The sequence below is a fragment of the Tursiops truncatus genome, chromosome 16, assembly GCF_011762595.2.
Source record: "Tursiops truncatus isolate mTurTru1 chromosome 16, mTurTru1.mat.Y, whole genome shotgun sequence".
Taxonomy (NCBI): domain Eukaryota; kingdom Metazoa; phylum Chordata; class Mammalia; order Artiodactyla; family Delphinidae; genus Tursiops; species Tursiops truncatus.
The window spans coordinates 49,573,609-49,596,354 of record NC_047049.1 but is presented as its reverse complement, the minus strand read 5'-3'; positions in this window follow the sequence as shown (position 1 = coordinate 49,596,354).

The window sequence follows — 22,746 nt, the reverse complement described above, 5'->3', positions numbered from 1 at the left end:
CACTTGAGAAAATTGTGTATTCTGTTATTTTTGGATGGAATGTCCTATAAATATCAATTAAGTCCAATTTGTTTAATGTATCATTTAAAGCCTGTGTTTCCTTATTTTCATTTTGGATGATCTGTCCATTGATGAAAGTGGGGTGTTTAAGTCCCCTACTATGATTGTGTTATTGTCGATTTCCCCTTTTATGGCTGTTAGTATTTGCCTTATGTATTGAGGTGCTCCTATGTTGGGTGCATAAATATTTACAATTGTTATATCTTCTTCTTGGATCGATCTCTTGATCATTATGTAGTGTCCTTCTTTGTCTCTTCTAATAGTCTTTATTTTAAAGTCTATTTTGTCTGATATCAGAATTGCTACTCGGCTTTCTTTTGGTTTCCACCTGCATGGAATATCTTTTTCCATCATCTTACTTTCAGTCTGTATATGTCTCTAGTTCTGAAGTGGGTCTCTTGTAGACAGCATATATATGGGTCTTGTTTTTGTATCCATTCAGCCAATCTGTGTCTTTTGGTGGGAGCATTTAATACATTTACATTTAAGGTAATTATCAATATGTATGTTCCTATTACCATTTTCTTAATTGTTCTGGGTTCGTTATTGTAGGTCTTTTCCTTCTCTTGTGTTTCTTGCCTAGAGAAGTTCCTTTAGCATTTGTTGTAAAGCTGGTTTGGTGGTGCTGAACTCTCTCAGCTTTTGCTTGTCTGCAAAGGTTTTAATTTCTCCATCAAATCTGAATGAGATCCTTGCTGGGTAGAGTAATCTTGGTTGCAGGTTTTTCTCCTTCATCACTTTAAATATGTCCTGCCAGTCCCTTCTGGCTTGCAGAGTTTCTGCTAAAATGTCAGCTGTTAACGTTATGGGGATTCCCTTGTGTGTTATTTTTCCCATGCTGCTTTTAATATGTTTTCTTTGTATTTAATTTTTGACAGTTTGACTAATATGTGTCTTGGCGTGTTTCTCCTTGGATTTATCCTGTATGGGACTCTCTGTGCTTCCTGGACTTGATTAACTATTTCCTTTCCCATATTAGGGAAGTTGTCAACTATAATCTCTTCAAATATTTTTCAGTCCCTTTCTTTTTCTCTTCTTCTTCTGGAACCCCTATAATTCGAATGTTGGTGTGTTTAATGTTGTCCCAGAGGTCTCTGAGACTGTCCTTAGTTCTTTTCATTCTTTTTTCTTTATTCTGCTCTGCAGTAGTTATTTCCACTATTTTATCTTCCAGGTCACTTATCCGTTCTTCTGCCTCAGTTATTCTGCTATTGATCCCATCTAGAGTATTTTTAATTTCATTTATTGTGTTGTTCATCGTTGTTTGTTTTATCTTTAGTAGTTCTAGGTCCTTGTTAATTGTTTCTTGCATTTTGTCCATTCTATTTCCAAGATTTTGGATCATCTTTACTATCATTATTCTGAATTTTCAGGTAGACTGCCTATTTCCTCTTCAGTTGTTAGGTCTGGTGGGTTTTTAATCTTGCTCCTTCATCTGCGGTGTGTTTTTCTGTCTTCTCATTTTGCTTATCTTACTGTGCTTGAGGTTTCCTTTTTGCAGGCTGCAGGTTCATAGTTCCCGTTGTTTTTGGTGTCTGTCCCCAGTGGCTAAGGTTGGTTCAGTGGGTTGTGTAGGCTTTCTTGTGGAGGGGACTAGTGCCTGTGTTCTGGTGGATGAGGCTGGATCTTGTCTTTCTGGTGGGCAGGTCCACGTCTGGTGGTGTGTTTTGGGGTGTCTGTGGCCTAATTATGATTTTAGGCAGCCTTTCTGCTAATGGGTGGGGTTGTGTTCCTGTCTTGCTAGTTGTTTGGCCTAGGGTGTCCAGCACCGTAGCTTGCTGGTCGTTGAGTGAAGCTGGGTGCTGGTGTTGAGATGGAGATCTCTGGAAGATTTTCGCCATTTGATATTATGTGGAGCTGGGAGGTCTCTTGTGGATCAGTGTCCTGACGTTGGCTCTCCCACCTCAGAGGCACAGCACTGACTCCTGGCTGTAGCACCAAGAGCCTTTCATCCACACAGCTCAGAATAAAAGGGAGAAAAATTAGAAAGAAAGAATTAGTAGAAGTAGAAAGAAAGAAAGAAAGAAGGAAAGAAAGGAGGGAGGGAGGGAGGAAAGAAGGAAGGAGGAAAGGAAGGAAAAAAGGAAAGAAGATAAAGTAAAAGAAAATAAAATATAAAGTTATTAAAATAAAAATAATTATTAAGAAAAAAAAACGGACAGATAGAACCCTAGGACAAATGGTGGAAGCAAAGCTATACAGACAAAATCTCACACAAAAGCATACACATACACACTCACAAAAAGAGGAAAAGGGGAAATAATAATAAATCTTGCTCTCAAAGTCCACCTCCTCAATTTGGGATGATTTGTTGTCTAAAGGAGGGAAGAAAGGAAAGAAAGAAAGAAGGTAAATATTATTTATTTATTGAAATAAAAAATAATTATTAAGAAAAATTAAAACAAAACAAAACAAAACAAACGGGCGGATAGAACCCTAGGACAAATGGTGAAAGCAAAGCTATACAGACAAAATCTCACACAGAAGCATACACATGCACACTCACAAAAAGAGGAAAAGGGGAAAAAATCATAAATCTTGCTCTCTAAGTCCACCTTCCTCAATTTGGGATGATTCGTTGTCTATTCATGTATTCCATATATGCAGGGTAGATCAAGTTGATTGTGAAGCTTTAATCCGCTGCTTCTGAGGCTGCTGGGAGAGATTCCCTTTCTCTTCTTTGTTCTCACAGCTCCCAGGGGCTTAGCTTTGGATTTGGCCCCGCCTCTGCGTGTAGGTTGCCAGAGGGCGTCTGTTCTTTGCTCAGACAGGACGGGGTTAAAGGAGCAGCTGCTTCCGGGACTCTGGCTCATTCAGGCCGAGGGGGAGGGAGGGGCACGGAGTGCGGGCGAGCCTGCGGCGGCAGAGGTCAGCGTGACGTCGCGCCGGCGCGACGTTGCAGCAGCGTGAGGCGCACTGTGCGTTCCTCCTGGGGAAGTTGTCCCTGGATCCCGGGACCCTGCCAGTGGCGGGCTGCACAGGCTCCCCGGAAGGGGTGTGTGGATAGTGACCTGTGCTCGCATACAGGCTTCTTGGTGGCGGCAGCAGCAGCCTTAGCGTCTCATGCCCGTCTCTGGGGTCCGCGCTTTTAGCCGCGGCTCCCGCCCATCTCTGGAGCTCCTTTAAGCAGCACTCTTAATCCCCTCTCCTCGCGCACCAGGAAGCAAAGAGAGAAGAAAAAGTCTCTTGCCTCTTCTGCAGTTCCAGACTTTTCCCGGACTCCCTCCCTGCTAGCCGTGGCGCACTAATCCCCTGCAGGCTGTGTTCACGCGCCAACCCCAGTCCTCTCCCTGCGATCCGACCTCTGAAGCCCGAGCCTCAGCTCCCAGGCCCCGTCCGCCCCGGCGGGTGAGCAGACAAGCCTCTGGGCTGGTGAGTACCGGTCGGCACCGATCCTCTGTGTGGGAATCTCTCCGCTTTGACCTCCGCAACCCAGTTGCTGTGCTCTCCTCCGCGGCACCGAAGCTACGCCGCTCTGCCACCCGCAGTCTCCGCCCGCGAAGGGGCTTCCTAGTGCGTGGAAACTTTTTTTCCTTCACAGCTCCCTCCCGCTGGTGCAGGACCCGTCCCTATTCTTTTGTCTCTGTTTATTTGTTTTTCTTTTGCCCTACCCAGGTACGTGGGGAGTTTCTTGCCTTTTGGGAGGTCTGAGGTCTTCTGCCAGTGTTCAGTAGGTGTTCTGTAGGAGTTATTCCACGTGTAGGTGTATTTCTGGTGTATCTGTGGGGAGGAAGGTGATCTCCGCGTCTTAGTCTTCCGCCATCTTCCCCTCCTCTCCTCAAATAGTCTTTAAAGCAACAGCAGTTTAATTCAGCCCTTCATCTTCTTCTTTCAGTCAGATGCATAATTGGTTGACAGATTTCTGAGGTTTGTTATGCTCCCTTGTCTCTCTGCGAGCTTTACTTATCAATGATAGCTTGACTGAGGCAGTATAAACATTGGGTCACATTTTCCCCCTCAAGTTTTCCGAAAATGAAATGAGATTTGTCGTAAATTTTTGTGTCCCCACCACCCCCACCTTGTTGATTATAAAACATTGCATTGACATATATACACTGATATGTATAAAATAGATAACTAACAAGAACCTGCTGTATAAAAAATAAATAAAATAAAATTCAAAAATTCAAAAAATAAAAAACATTGCATTCCCATTACTGAAAATCCCTCATGAGAATACCTTTATGCAGCCCAAGACTTGTGGCATCACCAGGTAGGGGTCTTATCTTTCCATAGGAATGGAGGCAAGTAGTGAGCTGTCACCATGGTTTCTTGCCAGGTTCTCTGAAGTTGTACAGGTTCTACTGTGATCATAACATGGGAGGAGAGCCTGTAGGGTCTGCGTCAGGCTCCTCTACGTAGATATTATGATTGCTTGAGTTTTGTTTTTCTGTCAAAGAATAAGGAGAAACTTTTACTTCATGCTCCAATGATAGTTTCATTACTGGCGGGCATCTGTGGCCCAAGCTGGAATGACCCTTCAGAGTTGTTCTGCATCGCCTCATCCTTCTGTTTTTGGGCAGTGGTTCTCAGATTTGACACGTATTCTTCCCAGTCCCCCTGCCTGAGTAGAATCCTTGGGTCCCTGGGTTCTGCCAGTAGAGACTCACCTGCAAAGCATTGGCAGCTCTGCTGTCACCTACTCCTGTCACCAAGGGTTCTCACCAATTTGGAGGCATAGAGTCCAGCCTCCTAGGGGCGATGCAGGACAACTCTGAAGGATAATTCCAGCTTAACAGCTCACTGAGTGGCTGCCTGAATCCTTTGTCAAGACCACATCATGGTCCAGCTTCTCCTTTTGTTCAGTCCTGCTTCCTCCCCTTTCCTTTTTCACGTGTTGATCCTGAGTGTACTCCCTAAACACACTTCCTGCAACATCATCTCATTCTCTGAGTCTGCTTCCTAGGGACCCCATTCTGCAATACTCAGTTGATTCCCTCAAGCTCCTCAGCCCCTTGCTTGGCGCGAACAGTGCCGGCCCTGATTGCACCTCAGGGCCTTTGCATGGGCTCTTTCTTCTGCCATACTGCCCCTCCCTTTGCATGTCCTGATGGCTTGTTTCCTCACTTCAAGTCTCTGGTCAGATGCTACCTCATTGAGCAGGCCATTGTGACCTCCCCATAGTAAAATAAAATCCTTTCCTCATTACCTTACTTTATTTTTCATTCCTCCTGATGACCATCTGACAGAAATATTTCTGTTTACTGTGTCTTCCCCTACCAGTGTGTACGTTCCATGAGAATATTTTGTTTATTATTCCTTCCGCAGTGTCTGGCACATAGTAAGAACCCAGTAAATACTTGTTGAAAGAATGAATACATGAGTGAACTCTATCTGCTTTCCTTCTCTAAGCCTGAAAGTACTTTCTCTCTCCATGCCTCCTCCTGTTTAGTTGCAGTTGGATGGCCGGAATTTCCAGCTAGAGAGAGCACATTCTAAAGTGTGCTCTTCACTACTTGATTTAGTTAGGAGAGGGCAAAAAGATAGGATTCTTGGAAGAGTGCCTGGAGAAGGCCCATTTTTCCTAGGTGAGGAAGTGGGGATAATCTTCTGGCTTGTTTCTTTTCTTCTTCTTTTTTAAACTTTTCCTCTGTTATCATACTTCAAAGCATTGGACACTGACCTATGTGCTACATCCCTGTAGCCTTTAACCTCATCATTGTCTGTTACATGTGAATTACCAGGGGAGGTAATTCACTGAGCTGTATCTCATAGCGATCAGCAGCCCTTGGCTTGGCCATAGGAGTAGGCATCATCATGTCTGAGGATCAGTTAGTTACTGGTGAGTCTCCCCAATTCACTCAGTCACTGACTTCATACTTACATACTTCTCTTATGTCTAAATTCCTCTTTTATTAAAAAAAGGGTGAAGACAAAGCCCTTGCAACACAATATTTCAATTAAGAGAAATGAAAATGATTAAGCCCTAAACCCACACTTGTCCTCTGCTTAACAAGCCCTTGCGACACAATATTTCAATTAAGAGAAATGAAAATGATTAAGTCTTAAACCCACACTTGTCCTCTGCTTAACAAACACTTTTTCTCCCGCACACAGGAATATGAGACCTGAACCTTCCTTTCCCACTGTGGAGGGGTTACAGTTTGAAGGAAGCAATTCACTTATCCATCTAATTTCCAGAAGATCTTGATTGTGAAGTGCTATTTGTAGATACCATCAGAGATGACCAGGTAAATGAGCAATGACTGATTCAATTAATTGATAAGAATCTATTAGTATGGATCCAAATCATCTTGTCCGAACACAGAGCATTAGGTACCAGTAACTATCAGGGTGGCTGTCATTTCGTCTTGGTGGAATAGAGGATCCTGTGTGTGATGAAGCCCAGAAGGTGGCGCTGTGCACATTTAAGGGATAATTGATTTTTTTAAGTGCCCGTGGACCCTGTGTGGATAGCAGTTTGTGAGATATCCCTCTGATTGGTCAGTTTGAGGGGCAGAATCCACCCTTTCTGTGTCCAGAAGGCCTTCCCCTTTGAGGAAGTCCGGGCATTCACACTCTGCATGTTTTGGCAGGGAGTCAGAGGACTTACTTTGAAATCCTGGCTTTGCCATTTACAGGCTGTGTGGCCCCGAGCATGGTACTTAACCTTGGTTTTGCTCAATATAATTTAGGATAGATAAGAACTCTGTCATCAGGCTCTGAGGATTAAATGAAATAATGTATGCTAGGTGTGTTACCTGTGGTCGGGCCACATGTCTGTCTTAGAAAAGGGCATCATTCTGGAGTGATGTGGCCCCTCTGATTGGCATGGTAAGTGGAGAGTGGGCTGGGCTGCAGCCCCCTCTAGCGCCTGCCTGGGCCAAGTGCCCTTGTGCTGCCCAGCCTGCCCTCCCCTCATCCCACTTTACCTGCAAACTTGTGAACCGGGAGTTAGTTGATACGGCCATGCTCATCTTAGATGATTAACAGTGGCAAGAAGAAGAGAAGGGTGCAGTGTTATTCCTTTGGAGGGAGATGGAGAGATAACCAGGACAATTTAAGCCTTGGGGCCTTAAAATATATAATCGGTATGCTACAGAGCCAGACTGGAATAAACAAAAAAGCATGTAATTTGAACAAAGGATTCTTGGAAATCTGAAGTGGAACCTTAGCCCCCAGAGCAGGAGATTTTACCTACTTGGAAAATTGAATTTGTTAACCTTCAGGATGTTGAAATTCCTGGATAACTTAACAGAGTGTCTAAAATGTGGGTTCCCATGAACGATGACTTAGAGCTGGAGCTACAGTGCGGTTCTAGCAGTGGGGACATGTTGCTATGGAAACCCTGAAGCTGGAAGTTCCTCCATGCCTCGAAAGGCTGTCAGTTAGATCCATGCACTTGGGGAGTCTAATGAAAACAGACACTTGTCATTTTTCCAGCAGCCATCTAACATTATATACATTTAAAATATGACCATGGAAAGAAAAGCCTGCGGTTAAGTTGAGCTGTTTAAGAGAATTCTCTTGTGTGGCTTTGACAGGGCAGATTTTTTTTTTTTTCTCCCTCTACATTAAAGGAAAAAAGTGAGGCCCTCCAGTGTTGAGCAGAAACACAAATAGGAGGACCACTTATGGTGGTTCATTCCAGGCTGTTGGAAGGGAGCCTCAGGCCTACAACCCTTATTTACTTCACAGTGAGGGTGGCTGGCTCTCCCTTTCATATTCACCCCTCTCAAACTGGGTCCCCAGAGCTTTTGGTATTGTGAACTCACATTGGTTGACTGATAGGTACTTTTCTTTTAATGGGGCAGCTCATAAAAGAGACCTTCATTAGACACCACTCTCTGCAAATGTCAGATGCTGAGGAATAAGGAATCATAGTTTTCGCTTAGATTGACTTGCCATTTGAGGCCAACTGCTGGGATCTGACTTTCCCTGAGAACACAAATCAATAGTCAGTAGAGAAATCAGAGAAGAAGAGCTGGTTGAAGATGGAGTATTACTATTTGTTTTCAATTGAATGTATGTGTGTATATATATATTTGCTTATTTTTACCCAAACATGCTAATTTTGAGTTGCAATTTGCAGAAGAAACACTTGTACTTCTTATCATGGGATGATTAATAATAAGATGGGAACACTTTTTTCAAATTGGGCTGGGACCTGAGGACCTGGTGGTTATGAACAATGTCAGGCACAAACAAAGAGCTGAAAGCTCACATTTAGTCACGCCTGCCTTTGCCTAACCCATTAGGCAGCCAAATGACAATTGAAAATTCAGTTCCCCACATTGAGAAGTAAAGACTGGTGCCTCTTTGACTTCTGAGTTCAGGGCATCCTACTCTTTTTACTTTTCTTTTATATGTCAAATCAGAAGTAGATCAACAGAAACCAGTGTTATTAGTTCTCCAGTTAAGTTTGGCTCAAAAGAATGTAGCAAACTACATTTGGTTTTCAGCGATATTTGGAAATCGCATTTTATGTTCCAGATCTGATTGCATCTGGTAATTATCACATCTCTCTTTTTTTTTTTTTTTTTTTTGCGGTACGCTGGCCTCTCACTGTTGTGGCCCCTCCCATTGCGGAGCACAGGCTCCGGACGTGCAGTCTCAGCGGCCATGGCTCACGGGCCCAGCCGCTCCGCGGCATGTGGGATCTTCCCAGACCGGGGCACGAACCCGCGTCCCCTGCATCGGCAGGCGGACTCTCAACCACTGCGCCACCAGGGAAGCCCTCACATCTCTTTTTGTGGCAAAGAAGCTAACAATATTGATATGGAAAGACACAGATATTGCTTGCCCTCACAATTGAACTGGGGGGGGGGGAAGGCAGTAATTACACATATCCCCAAAGTACACATATTATTTGGCACTAGATAAAGATTCTGCTGAGAAACTCTTTCTTCGTATACACAGTAATGATGGTAATTAGTACAATAAAAACAGGAAACAGCAAACCAAAGTCACATATCTGTCTCCATAGCTTTATACTCTGATATCAAACACTGCAGATGGATGGTTGGCAGAATGATTCCCCACATCAAATATGTTCAAGTAGAAAGTGCGGTTCAGTGGTTAGAGTGTAAGACTTAACATGGACTCTACCACTAACTGACTGTGTAATCTTGGGAAAGTCACTCACCCAATCTGGCTATTAGTTTTAACACCTCTATTATCAATATAAGAGAGTTGATCTAATTGAGGACAAGTTTCCTTTTTTCATTCTGTGTAAGTGCAAAGCCTGCCATGTGGCCTTTAGGAGCTGAGCAAGTAGCTACTTCCTGGATGGGCAAGGAAGGCCCTATTCCCACAGAAGCAAGAGTTGTGCTACAGCTTCCCAGCCTAACCACGAGGACATATGAGGACTAGCAGCTTTGTTCTGCTTCTGCAGAGCATGGGCAAGAGTCTAAGCACCTCTCTCTCAAACAGCAAGAGTTGCCCAGGCAGTGCACACACCAACATGCTTCTCTAAGTGCTCTTGGATGAGAAGATGAGATGTTGCTCTGAGTGGGTCTTTTGGTTGGTAGTTATAGGATCTCAAATTTGTGGCTACATGGTCATCACTTAGATTCTCTTAAATTTTGTGATTTGCTACTTTTGGTAGCACAAAATTAGAACTTGGGAAAGAACAAAGGGATGGCCACCTTCCCCATAAACTCTATTAATGGCAATCATTTTATAGAGACAATTGCTCCTTTTTGGGAGTGCCTCCTCTGACTCGATGCTGTCTGCCAGCTGAAGGTGAAATTACAACAATTACAAACTTAATCTTGGCTGTGACCCCTGAATTGACCCTTTGAAGGAAACTGGATTGTGTCTGAGTCTGTTATCTCTGCAAGGGAACAAGCTGTCTTCAGAATTGCTTTTGGGGCCCCATCGTGTCATTGTGAAATTGCAGTTGGTGACCTTGGCAACATTTTTCAGATTTCGTGCAGGTAAGCTTGAACACAGCCAGGTCCCTGGTTTCCAATGTTATTTAGAGAATTGGATGATTTAAAGCACTTATTTTTCCTTAACTCAATTCTCGTCATAATCCGTCAACATCACAGTACGTTTATTCTCCATTTCATTTTTATATGATCCTATTAGTTGGGAGTAACCCAAGTGATGTTTTTCTTTACTATGGCCCTGTCTCCTCTTTGCCTTTGCTAGAACCTTTTACTAAGTCAGAATTCAGCCATCCTCTATGCAACAATTTTTATAACCCTGATTTTGCTCCTCGGGTTTTGCTAGGGGTGAGATGAAGGCGGTTCCTTCTGTTCTATGCAAATGACATTTACAGCAGTGTCTTTAAATCAGAGGTTTGAGTTGCCTCTCTTAGATGATTGAGGCTGATATATTTGCAATCAGCTGCACTCCGTGGTGTCCTTGTGCTACTCCATGAAAGTGAAAGTAAGTTTTGGAATTGAGAGTGAGTCACACTTCCAGGCCCTAAGGAACATGGCCCCATCGTGGCTTCAGTGTGATGACTCAGCCAAAGTGGAGCCTAGGATGTGTGAAAGGCTTCATTCTTGGCTATGTGGCTGCCTCCTATTAAGTTTCCAGGTGAGGGACTTCCCTGGTGGAACTGTGGTTAAGAATCCGCCTGCCAATGCAGGGAACACAGGTTCGAGCCCTGGTCCGGGAAGATCCCACATGCTGCGGAGCAGCTAAGCCCGTGCGCCACAACTACTGAGCCTGCGCTCTAGAGCCCACGAGCCACAACTACTGAGCCCACGAGCCACAACTACTGAGTGCACATGCCACAACTACTGAAGCCCATGCATCTAGAGCCTGTGCTCCGCAACAAGGGAAGCCACGGCGATGAGAAGCCCACGCACTGCCATGAAGAGTAACCCCTACTTGCCACAACTAGAGAAAGCCCATGCACAGCAACAAAGACCCAGTGCAGTCAAAAATAAATAAATAAATAAATTTAAGTTTAAATAATAACATTAAAAAAATTTTTTTAATGTTTAAATAAATAAATAAATACTTAAAAAAGTTTCCAGGTGAAACTGACATTCCCTGTTGTCAAGGAGCCAGTGGCTCTGAGTGAGCTCTCACCATAGCGGGAATGCTGGCCTGCCTCAAGAGGCATTTCTGCGTTTCCTGAGTTGGTTGCCTGTATATTGGAAACCTCACTGATCAGAGGCCATGACAGAAGGCAACATTTACTGTCACCATTAAAGGTTATTTAAGGAATGCACATTTCTCCTGTACAACTGTTTTTCCCTTTGCCATAGCAGTAGAGGGCAATATGATAAAGTCTCAGTTCAGTTCAATTTGACAGACTACTCATTGAGAATCTGTTGCGCTGGGACTAGTGAGATGAAGAGCTAAGGACTGCCCTGCTTACGAGGTACCACTTAAGTGGATTTGATGTGGGATGTGTTGAACTCAGTGACATGGTCAGCGGGGAAAGAGAGGGAATCAGGACTAGGATTATGGAAATAAACCAGCTCTGGAATTTTCTTCTCTAAACAGATGGCCAGCATTGTAATATACTGTGTAAAGGGAGTTCCAATACCTTGTATTTAATACCTGAATGAATGTGACTGTAGGCCTGGCTCATCCCTGAGGTTGCATGGATGGAGTACAGCAGTCCTCCTCATCCATGAGGATACATTCCAAGACCCCCAGTGGATGCCTGAAACCTTGGATAGCGCTGGACCCTATATATGCTATATATTTTGCTATACATACATGATAAAGTTTAATTTATAAATTAGGCACAATAAGCGATTAGGAACAATAACTAATTATAATACAGAAGAATGATAACAATATACTGTAATAAAAATTATGTGAATGTGGTCTCTCTCTCTCTCTCAAAATATCTTATGGTACAAACTTAATGCCCTTACCGTACACTGTGGCTGTAACTTTTGCAGTTTGAAGTGCAACAGCAAAACTAGCACAAATTTCTTTTTCCTTCTTCATAATTTCACAGTAGAATATTTGTTCTTACAGTAGATCTTAGCAACCTCAGCATATGAATTTTTTTTCTTCCCTTACTAAGTCAACGACTTTCCCTTTTCAGTGAAAGGAAGGACTCTATGGCTTCTCTTTGGCATATCTGAACTGCCAGCATCACAACTCTTGTACTTTCGGGCCATTATTAAGTAAAATAAGGGTGACATGAACACAAGCCCTGCAATACCGCGACTGTCAATCTGATAACTGAGAAGGCTACTAAGAGACTAACTGGCAGGAGACGCTCAACAAAGGGATGCTTCCCATTTCAGGCAGGACAGAGTGGGGCGAACGGGATGAGACTTCATCGTGCTATTTAGAACAGGGCACAATTTAAAACTTATGAATTTTTTTTCCTGGAATTTTTCATTTAATACTTTGGGACTGCTGTTGATCGTGTGTGATTGAAACCACAGACAGGGAAAGCTCAGATAAGAGGGAGCTGCTGTACCTAGAGCTACATGATTCATCCCTGCAGATCTGGCCCTTGCTTCTGGTTAGGGGTAGTGAGTCAGGGCCCTGTTTCCTGAAGCAAGGGCCAGTGTGAGGTAAGCATACTTTCAGAGTCTGGTCTACAGAAATAGGGATTGAAGCATAGTTTCATTTTCCACATTGTACTGAATACCCCCATTCTTTTTCATACAACTTACTTCACTTGGCTTCTGGGATGCCAAACGACTTGATGGTTCTTCTACCTCACTGGTTATTCTTCTCAGTCTCCGTAACTGGTTCCTCATTTCCTGACCTCCTCGGATAAGTGCAGATTCACTTATCGACAGTTTACTCAACATTTCCACTTGAGCCTCTCAAACACAACAGGTTCCAAATCAGAGCTCCTTCTTTCCACCTGCCCCATCTGTAATCTTCCACATCTCAGTTTATGGCAAATCTGGTCTTCTAGTTGCTCAGCAAACGAAGACTTGAGCCATCATCGTTCCTCTCTCTCTCTCTCATGCACATGACATCTATGTTGTAAAGAAATGCTGTTGGCCCTACCTTCAGAACACATCCAGGGTTCAACACTTCTCACGGCCTCCTCTGTTACCACCTTGGGGGGAGCCTTCAGCATTTCATCTACATTCTGTATCATGACAATAATTGTCAAACTGCTTCTTACTCTGCTCCTCCTGCATAATCAGTTTTCAACACAGTACAGAAACTTACTCATGGAATGTCTAAACCAGATAATGCCAGTCTTCAAAAACCCTGCAAATACTTCATGTCATTCACAGTGGAAGCCAATGTTCTTATGAGGGTCTGTGTGGTCTAGCCTCAGTGACTTCTCAGACTTATCCCCTGAGGTCCTTATGCTCGGTGGCTCCACTGCAGCCCGCTGGTAGCTCCAGCACCCAAACAACCTCCTCCCAGTCTCCACACTGGCTGCTTCCTCTGCTTTCCTGCAGTTATCTGCATACTTAACCTTCCTTATCTCCTTCTGGTCTTTACTCATTTGTCACTATCTCAGTATGGCCTGCTTAGATCACCCTATTTTATTTTTTTCTTTCATTGAAGTCTAGTTGCTGTACAATATTATATAAGTTACAGGTGTACAATATAGTGAGTCACAATTTTTAAAGGTTATAGTTATTAGAAAGTATTGGTTACATTCCCCTACATCCTTGTAGCTTATTTTACAGCTAATAGTTTGTACCTCTTAATCCCCTACCCCTATATTCCTGCTCTCCTCTTCTGTCTCCCCACTGGTAGCCACTAGTTTATTCTCTATATTTGTGAGTCTGCTTTTGTTTTTGTTACATTCACTAGTGTGTGGTATTTTTTTAGATTCCACTTATAAGTCATATCATGCAGTATTTGTCTTTCTCTGCCTGACTTATCTCACATAGCATAATGCCAAGTCCATCCACGTTGCCGTATATGGCAAAATTTCATTCTTTTTATGACTGAGTAGTATTCCATTGTGTACGCGCCACATCTTCTTTGTCCATTCACCTCTTGATGGCACTTAGGTTGCTTCAGTATCTTGGCAATTGTAAATAACGCTGCTATGAACATTGGGGTGCATGAATTAGTGTTATTGTTTTTTTCGGATATATACCCAGCAGTGGAATTTCTGGATCGTATGGTAGTTCTATTTTTAGTTTTTTGAGAAACCTCTATACTGTTTTCCACAGTGGCTGCACCAATTTACATTCCCACCAACAGTGCAAGAGGGTTCCCTTTTCTCCACATCCTCGCCAACATTTGTTATTTGTGTTCTTTTTGATGATAGCCATTCTGGCAGGTGTGAGGTGATACCTCATTGTGGTTTTGATTTGCATTTCCTTAATGATTAGTGATGTTGAGCATCTTTTCATGTGCCTGTTGGCCATCTGCATATTGCAACCTGCATCCACCCTCCCCACCACCCTCCTTTGACAGGCGTTCCTGGTCCTAAGTAAGTAGTAAACTTACTCAGCTTTTTTAATCTTCATCACAGATATTATCACCTTCCAATGTACTATGTTTTTCACTGTTTGCTGTTTGTCTTCCCTCTATCCTCCCCTCCCACTTACACACCAGAAAGAAAGGTGAATGTGGGTAGGGTTTTTTATTTGTTTGTTCACCGTTGTATCACAAGTGCCTTGAAATGGATCTGGTAAATGGTGGGGGCTCAATAAGTTGGTTGAATGAATGAATCCCGCAATCCTGTGCCTTCTTAATAAGCGCTTTCAAATACTGGGAGGTTCCGGGTTTTCATTTGGAAAAGGAGTGGTCAGTGAATTCTTAACCCACTCGTTGCTTTTACTCAACTCTAGAATGTATTTTGTCATATAATACCATAGAATTTAGATGTAATTTTTTAAATTGACATCATTAGGTGTTTCCCCCTCTGAAAAAAAAGGGATACTCAGATATTTTAGGGAGAGTCAGACTTGCTGATCAAGCGGCTTGCACCACGCTTTGATTTTCTTAGGAATTCCCCGGCATGTCATTCTTCTCATTAAACATAAGCTATTTCAGCCCTGACGTGCTAGGTTCAGAGTGTTGGAGATAACTGACTCTAGCGCTGAGATATGCCAGTTGAGTCAGGCACCTAAAGTCACAGCAGTCGTCTTTGCTGGCATTATCAGTACCACGAAAAAACGGCTCTTATCACATCTTTCATTTTGAAGACGTGTGTGCATCTTTCTCCTTGGAAAAGAGAATCATGTATCTTTCCCATTTCTTCATGTAGAATGCTAAAAAGACATTCGCTCAGGGGTTGGAATGATCAAATCCATATTTTCTTCAATAAATAATCAAGATCAGGAAATAATACAAACCCCAACTCATCTCTAAGAATATAGAAAAGTGGGGATTGATGTTTAATTGCAAATGCTTGCATGAGCCAGCGTATCTCGTCTGCACTTCAGTGGGGATTTCAAACCCTAAACCCTGCTTTCTAGTTTATTTAGGTTTGATGCTGTCAGGAGTGTTCTTAATTATTTTTTTAACTCTTTGGCAAAAGGAAGATAATTGATTCTGATAGCTCTTCTCTAAACCAGAATCTGCTCTCACTCTTTATATACCCTTTGGAGTAAAGAAAGACAGAAAAATACACTGGTGATGGCTTTGCAGTATGAATTGTAGGGGAGATAAAGGGAACAGGCTCTCCTGAGCTCACATTCTTCTTTTCCCATGAAAACATTTCTGTGATTCCTTGCAATTCTCTCAAGACCGGAGGATAAAGATTGTGCTGTAGATGTAACAGCCTTAATTAGTAAAACTGACAAGAAAATACTTACCTCTTTATATTGAATGACAGGAAAACACAACCTGGGGAATTTGTCACTTACGAACAGAATCACATTTGAGTCTTACACATTTGTGTCAACCTGATTAGTTCACAGATAGGTTTTTGTTTAGCTTCCTGGATCATGAATATTCTGAATTTTTAGTTTTTCTTAGCAAAGAAAAACAGTTTATAACATGAGGCCTGAACAAGCAAAGTACTTTAGACCCCTTACAGTTTCCCTGCTATAGAAGCCGGTTTTCTGCTTAAAAGGGAAACTCGCTTTTTAAAATTTCATTTTTTTTTTTTGATCAGAGATGGGGGGGGTGGTTCATCACTTTATTTTCTAATTTTTTTAAGGAAGGAAGACTTGTATTTTTGAATTCCACAATACTAATTCCACGACAGCTTTTCTAGCCATAATTGTACCTCCAAAAATAGTCACTTTACTGAAACAACTCTCTCTTCAAAAGAGCATAAATGTTTATCATTCCTCCTTGATAAATACTACACATGTATGCCAAGAACTGATTCATTCTTTGCAAGTCAGCAGTTTCATCCAATAGTAAAGAAACATGTCTACTATCATACGTGGTGTTATTTGCTACAGAGAATTCACCAAAGCCTGTTCTGAGCAGAATACTTGGCATTAGTTCTGTGTGAATCACAAGAGTTTTATCAGTAGATAGTGTAGCTTGTACCTTTTTTCCTTGTGTGAAATGCAGCTTTGAAAAATGCCTCTCTTGGTCTCTTACATAACTTAAGTGAGTGAATTAATTTGGGGACACTAACATTATTTTTATTAATTTTTCCAGAAAGACATTGCATCTTTGAAAATGAACCACAAGCTTTGATGACTTCATGTCACTACTAGCTAAGGTTTTCTTACAGTAGCAGCATGGTTTTTCTGGGCTCCGGGGGAGCAGGAGGAAGGCAGTGCCAGGGACAGCTGGCACGATTCCTCTTTCTGTCGATGATGGGGATGTGGCCTTGCAATCGTGAGCCTTGCTTAATTTTGGTCCATGAACCAGGAGAGTGTCGTATTTGTAAACATTCCCTTCAAAAAAGGGAAAAGTTTCTAAGTGTATATTTGTCCAGATTGGTAATGTCCACAGAAAAAAAAAAGAAAAAAGAAAAAATTGGCTTTCTTGTACTTCTGGCTGGGTCCTACCTGACTTGCAGGGTTCACTGGAGACTTGGGCCCCAGGAACAAGAGAAGAGCCCCAAATGACAGGCTGGGCCTGTTTCTGCCTGGGCCCCTGCCATGCGTCACGCTTCTGTTAAGGTCTGTATCCTTTGTCAAAAAAAGTTAGGAATTTGTGTGGTGTATGGGTGTATGTATGTGTGTTTACTACCCACAAATCCAAAACCTATTTCCAGAGGTAGAACAGCACACTAAGGACTAGGAGTTAATAAAGTGGTTGGTTCCATCAATCCCCATTTTCAGATATTCATTATTGTATTTTCTGGTCATATTTTTTAGGTACTTATGCTACATCACTGTAGGTACAGATTCACTTGTCCCAGCACACAGAGTTATGTCCCCACTTAAGTCACCTCTTTTATTTATATTTACAACATCAGTGTGAGTGGTACTACATTTTCAAACTTTTCAGTGGCTTTATTGAGGTGAGTTGATTTATAATAAACTGCACATATAAAGAGTATATCATTTGATAAGTTTAACAGATGTGTACATCCATGAAACCGTCGAGAAACCATTTTGCCATCAAGATAATGAACATATCCATCACCCTCAAAAATTACTTTGTGGCTATTCGTAATTGTACCCTCCAGCTCTCTAACCCTCCATCCCCAGGCAATCACTGATCTGCTTCCTGTTATTGTAAATTAGTCTGCATTTTCTGGAATTCAATACAAATGGAATCATATAGAACGCACTCTTTCTTGTCTGGCTTCTTTCACTCACTGTCATTGTTTTGAGATTCAAACATGTTGTATGTATTAGTAGTTTTTTCTCCCATTTTTATTGTTGAGCAGTGTTCCATCATATGGACATACAGCAATTTCTTTATCTTGTTGATGGACATTTGTGTTGTTTTCCGTCAGTGGCTACTACAAACAAAACTATTACTAACGTTAATGAACAGATCTTTAAATGGGCATATGCTTTAATTTCTCTTGGGTACACACTTAGGAGTGGAATGGCTGCATCATATAGTAGATGTATTTTTAACTTTTTATAAAACTGTCAGACTGTTTTACAGTGTTTGTATCATTTTTCATTCCTTTCAGCAGTAGATGAGAGTTCCACTTGCTCCACATCCTTGAAGGGATTGGTATGGCCACTCTTAATTTTCAAGTTTCTAATAGTGGATAGTGGAATCTCATTGTGTTTTTCTTTTTTTTTAACATCTTTATTGGGGTATAATTGCTTTACAATGGTGTGTTAGTTTCTGCTTTATAACAAAGTGAATCAGTTATACGTATACATATGTTCCCATATCTCTTCCCTTTTGCGTCTCCCTCCCTCCCACCCTCCCTATCCCACCCCTCCAGGCGGTCACAAAGCACCCAGCCGATATCCCTGTGCCATGCGGCTGCTTCCCACTAGCTATCTACCTTACGTTTGTTAGTGTATATATGTCCATGCCTCTCTCTTGCCCTGTCACAGCTCACCCTTCCCCTTCCCCATATCCTCAAGTCCGTTCTCCAGTAGGTCTGTGTCTTTATTCCTGTCTTACCCCTAGGTTCTTCATGACATTTTTTTTTTCTTAAATTCCATATATATTTGTTAGCATATGGTATTTGTCTTTTTCTTTCTGACTTACTTCACTCTGTATGACAGACTCTAGGTCTATCCACCTCATTACAAATAGTTCAATTTCGTTTCCTTTTATGGCTGAGTAATACTCCATTGTATATATGTGCCACATCTTCTTTATCCATTCATCCGATGATGGGCACTTAGGTTGTTTCCATCTCCTGGCTATTGTAAATAGAGCTGCAATGAACATTCTGGTACGTGACTCCTTTTGAATTCTGATTTTCTCAGGGTGTATGCCCAGTAGTGGGATTGCTGGGTCATATGGTAGTTCTATTTGTAGTTTTAATTTGCATTTCCCTAATGTGTAATGATGTTCAGCTAATAGCCCTTGACTGATGCGTATGCACTTATTTACCATCATGTATCTTTTTTGGTGATATATCCATTCAAATGTTTCATCCATTTTGAATTTTTAAAATTATTTTTTATTGTTTTAGACTTCTTTATATATTCTGGATGTGGTTTCATTGATTTTTCTCTATTGTTCTTCTGTTCTATTTCATCAATTTCAATCTAATTTTTACTGTTTCCTTTCTTGTGCTTACTTTGTCTTTATTTGTTCTTTTTTTTTTTTTCTAATTTGTTAAGAGATAAGCTGTGGTCATTGAACTGAAAATTTTCTTCTTTCTAAAATATCAGTATTTAGTGGTGTAAATGTCCCCTTCGATACTGCCTTAGTTGCATTCCAATAACTTTTGATATGTTGTATTTTCATAATCATTCAGTTCAAAATACTAATTTCCCATTCTGATGTCTCCTTTGACCCATGAATTATTTTAAAATGCAATCCAGAGCTAGAATTAAAGGTAAATGTAAATGGGGAAATAAACACCCACAGCAGATCTTGCTCTGGAGTGCAAGTCAGTGTGGACAGTTGGGGAGAGACTAAACAAAGTGGGAAAATACCAGAACAGGTCCGAGTCCTCTTAAGTTGGAACGCAGTTACTGAAGACTTGAAATAAACAGACTCAAAAATGTGCAAAACTAGAGCAGCAGTCCAGGGAAGGCTCCATTTCTGCAGTTGTCTTGAAAAGGATGGGCGTCTCTGGGTGGCTTCGTGGCAAAGATGAGGAAGGAAGCAGGTAGAAGAAATAAACAATACTATACAAACAAAAGAGGACTGATGAATTGGAAGATACTCCAACTTTCTCCATTTATGATTCTATCCCCAAGTAAATTGTACTCTCTGTAGCAAGAGAGAAGGATACTGTTCAACTAAGAAACCCAGCAGACTAATCCAAAAGTTTTAACCTTCCTACGTAGAAGGAGGTCAACTGCTAATCTGGAAAAATAGAAGACATTTTAAAATGAAAGGAAATCAACTGCTAATCTAGAAAAATGGAAGACATTTTAAAATTAAAGGAAATCAAATCAAAATTAAAGGGCCACACAAAACAACTCTAAATAGAAATTGAAAATAAGAATCAACTTATTTAGCTAATGAAAACATTTGCCTAAAATGAAAATGAAACAGGAAAATGGTAGGAATTAAATACTACTAAAAAAACACTTGCAAATAAAGAACACCTTGATTCAAAATTTACAACTTTGATTCAAAAATAAAAACTCCCAAGAGAAATGAACCAAAAAAATTAAAAGAACAAGATGAAATGACATGTGATCAAATCAGGAAAGAATTTGAAGTAAAAGGACAAATAATCGGATGAATGAAGACGAAATTATAGGTGCCTAAAGGATAGTGGACTGAAGTAATAAAACAGAAAAAAAAAGAAGTAAATACAATTAAGAAAGAGGGTAGAAGAATCTGAAAAACAAGTTATAAAAGATAGGTAAAGAAGATCCAGAACACCTATTATTGGAATCTCTGAAGAAGAAAAACAAAATATAGAATGAAACCAATACCTAAAATTGTAATCCAAAAAAAATCTGTAAATAAAAAAATGATCTATATCTGTATATCAAAATGTTACACTGTAAGTTTGGAAAATTGACCAGTAACCAACAGCTCTGGCACATATCCTGGTGAAACTTTTAATCTTTAAAAATAAAGAAAAAAAAAAAAAAAACCTCTGGCCTCCAGGCAAAAAAATCATATAGCTGACAGAGGAAAGAGAAACAGTGTGGCATCAAACTTCTTTCCATCAACCTACAAAGCAAGAACAAAGAGGAGCATCATTTTTAAACAACTCAAGGAAAAAAAGTAATAGCCAAGGACTTTATGTCCAGACAAACTGTTCTTCATATATCAGAATTACAAAAAACAGTTTTAATACAGTTGGCCCTCCCTATGTGCTGGTTCTGCATCTGTGGATTCAATTGAGGATCAAAAATATTTGGAAGAAAAAAAAATCCAAAATGTTCCAAAAACCAAAACTTGAATTTGTGGCATACCGGTAACTATTTATATAGCACATACATTGTATTAGGTATTTTAAGTAATCTAGAGATAATTTAAAGTATATGGGAAGATGTGCATAGACTATGTAGTATTTGCAAATACTACGCCATTTTATAGAAGGTGCTTGAGCATCCGTAGAATTTGGTATCCATGGGGGTTTGTTCCAGGACCTGTGGATACCAAGGGATGAGTGTATTCAAAAACTCAGGGGATACTGTACTCAGAGCCCTTCCTGAAGAATCTATGACAGATGAGCTTTGTCTCTACCAAGAGTGACTGGGGAGCTTTGGCAAGATGTGATGACTGTGACCACTGAACGAACCACTTCCACTCTGCCCTTGCCTGGAAGAATGTCTAAGTTCTGCTCTGCCTCCCCTCCATACTAGCTTGACTTTCAGAAATGAGGCCCAAATGGGCAGACCTGAGATCAACCAGGCGGAGATGTTTTCTATGTGAATGTTGCCTGTGTGTGAGCACTAAATCTTTAAAAACTAACTGGAAATATCTTGCTCATTTCAACAGCGAAATATGTTCTCTGTGGATTCCATCCCCAGTCGTGGCTGCTTAAGATAATAGACAACTGAATTATAGAAACGAAAGGCGGGAAAAGGCAGGAGTCTACAGGCTGCCCATGAAAATTTGCAGAGGAGAATTTATGAATTTGAGTTATACAGACAGGAGCAGACTGTCTTGCATAGAGGAAACAACAAAGAAGGTGAGAAGTTTTAATTGTTCCCAGTGTTTATCTCGTGGGTATTTGAATGCCTCTGTTGCCTGACAAAGACAGTGTTCGGCGCCCTTCCATATTATGTTAAATTGGGGGAGGGATGTGTTCCTTGAGTTTCAGAAATACCCTAAGCCCTCATAGCATCCTTGGTGCCAGTAGGAGGTATGGGCATCCCTGAATGGTTTTAAGGGTTTCCTCCCTCTGTTTATATTCCTTGTGAAATAGACCCTTGCTATTCAAAGTGTGCCTAGTACCAGCAGTACTGGCATCATTGAGGAGCTTGTTAGAGATGCAGAATCTGTCTGCATTTCTAAAGTATCTTAAGCTTGAATATACATACAAATTATCTGGAGATCTTGTTAAAGGTAGATTTTGGTTCAGAAGTCTGGGGTGGGGCCCAAGATTCTGCATTTCTAACAAGCTCTCAGGTGATTTCAATGTTTCTGGTCCTCGGGTCCTTAAGATACACTAGGTCACTTATACTCAGTTCCCTTCCAGAAGGGGTTTGTTGAAGGAACCTTTTCTGATATTCCCTGGCAGGCTAGTGTGTCCTGTGTTTCCCTATACATATCTAAAAAGAGCAATAAGCCATCATAAGTGGAGAGGATCTCCTGAGGACCCAGAACTAGGTTTTGTCTACAGTGGTTATTCCTAGACTAAATTTCCCTTATCTAGTCTTCTCAGGAAATCACATAGAATCAGGAAATCACATAGAATCAGGAATCAGGAATTCCCTTATCTAGTCTTCTCAGGAAATCACATAGAATCAGGAATCAGAAATCACATAGAATCAGGAATCACATAGAATCAGGAATCAGTTATCCATACCTATCTTGAAGTTTTTAGTGATCTCTTGACTATTGTGCAGATTCAAGAAAGGGCTGGCTCTTAATGTATAGCTGAATTTATTATGTAAGACATTAGTAGGAATATAATATAGTGAAATCCAACAAACAAAAAACAGTGCTGCTTCATCTTGATTGCTTATCACATCACATAGGGCCTTCTAAAAAATGTCATTTCCTAAGCCTAACCTCAGAAATATTGAATCTAAATCTTTACAGGCAACAAGTATTTGCATTTTTAAAAGCTCCACGGGGGCTTCCGTGGTGGTGCAGTGGTTGAGAGTCTGCCTGCTGATGCAGGGGACATGAGTTCGTGCCCCGGTCTGGGAAGATCCCACATGCTGCGGAGTGGCTGGG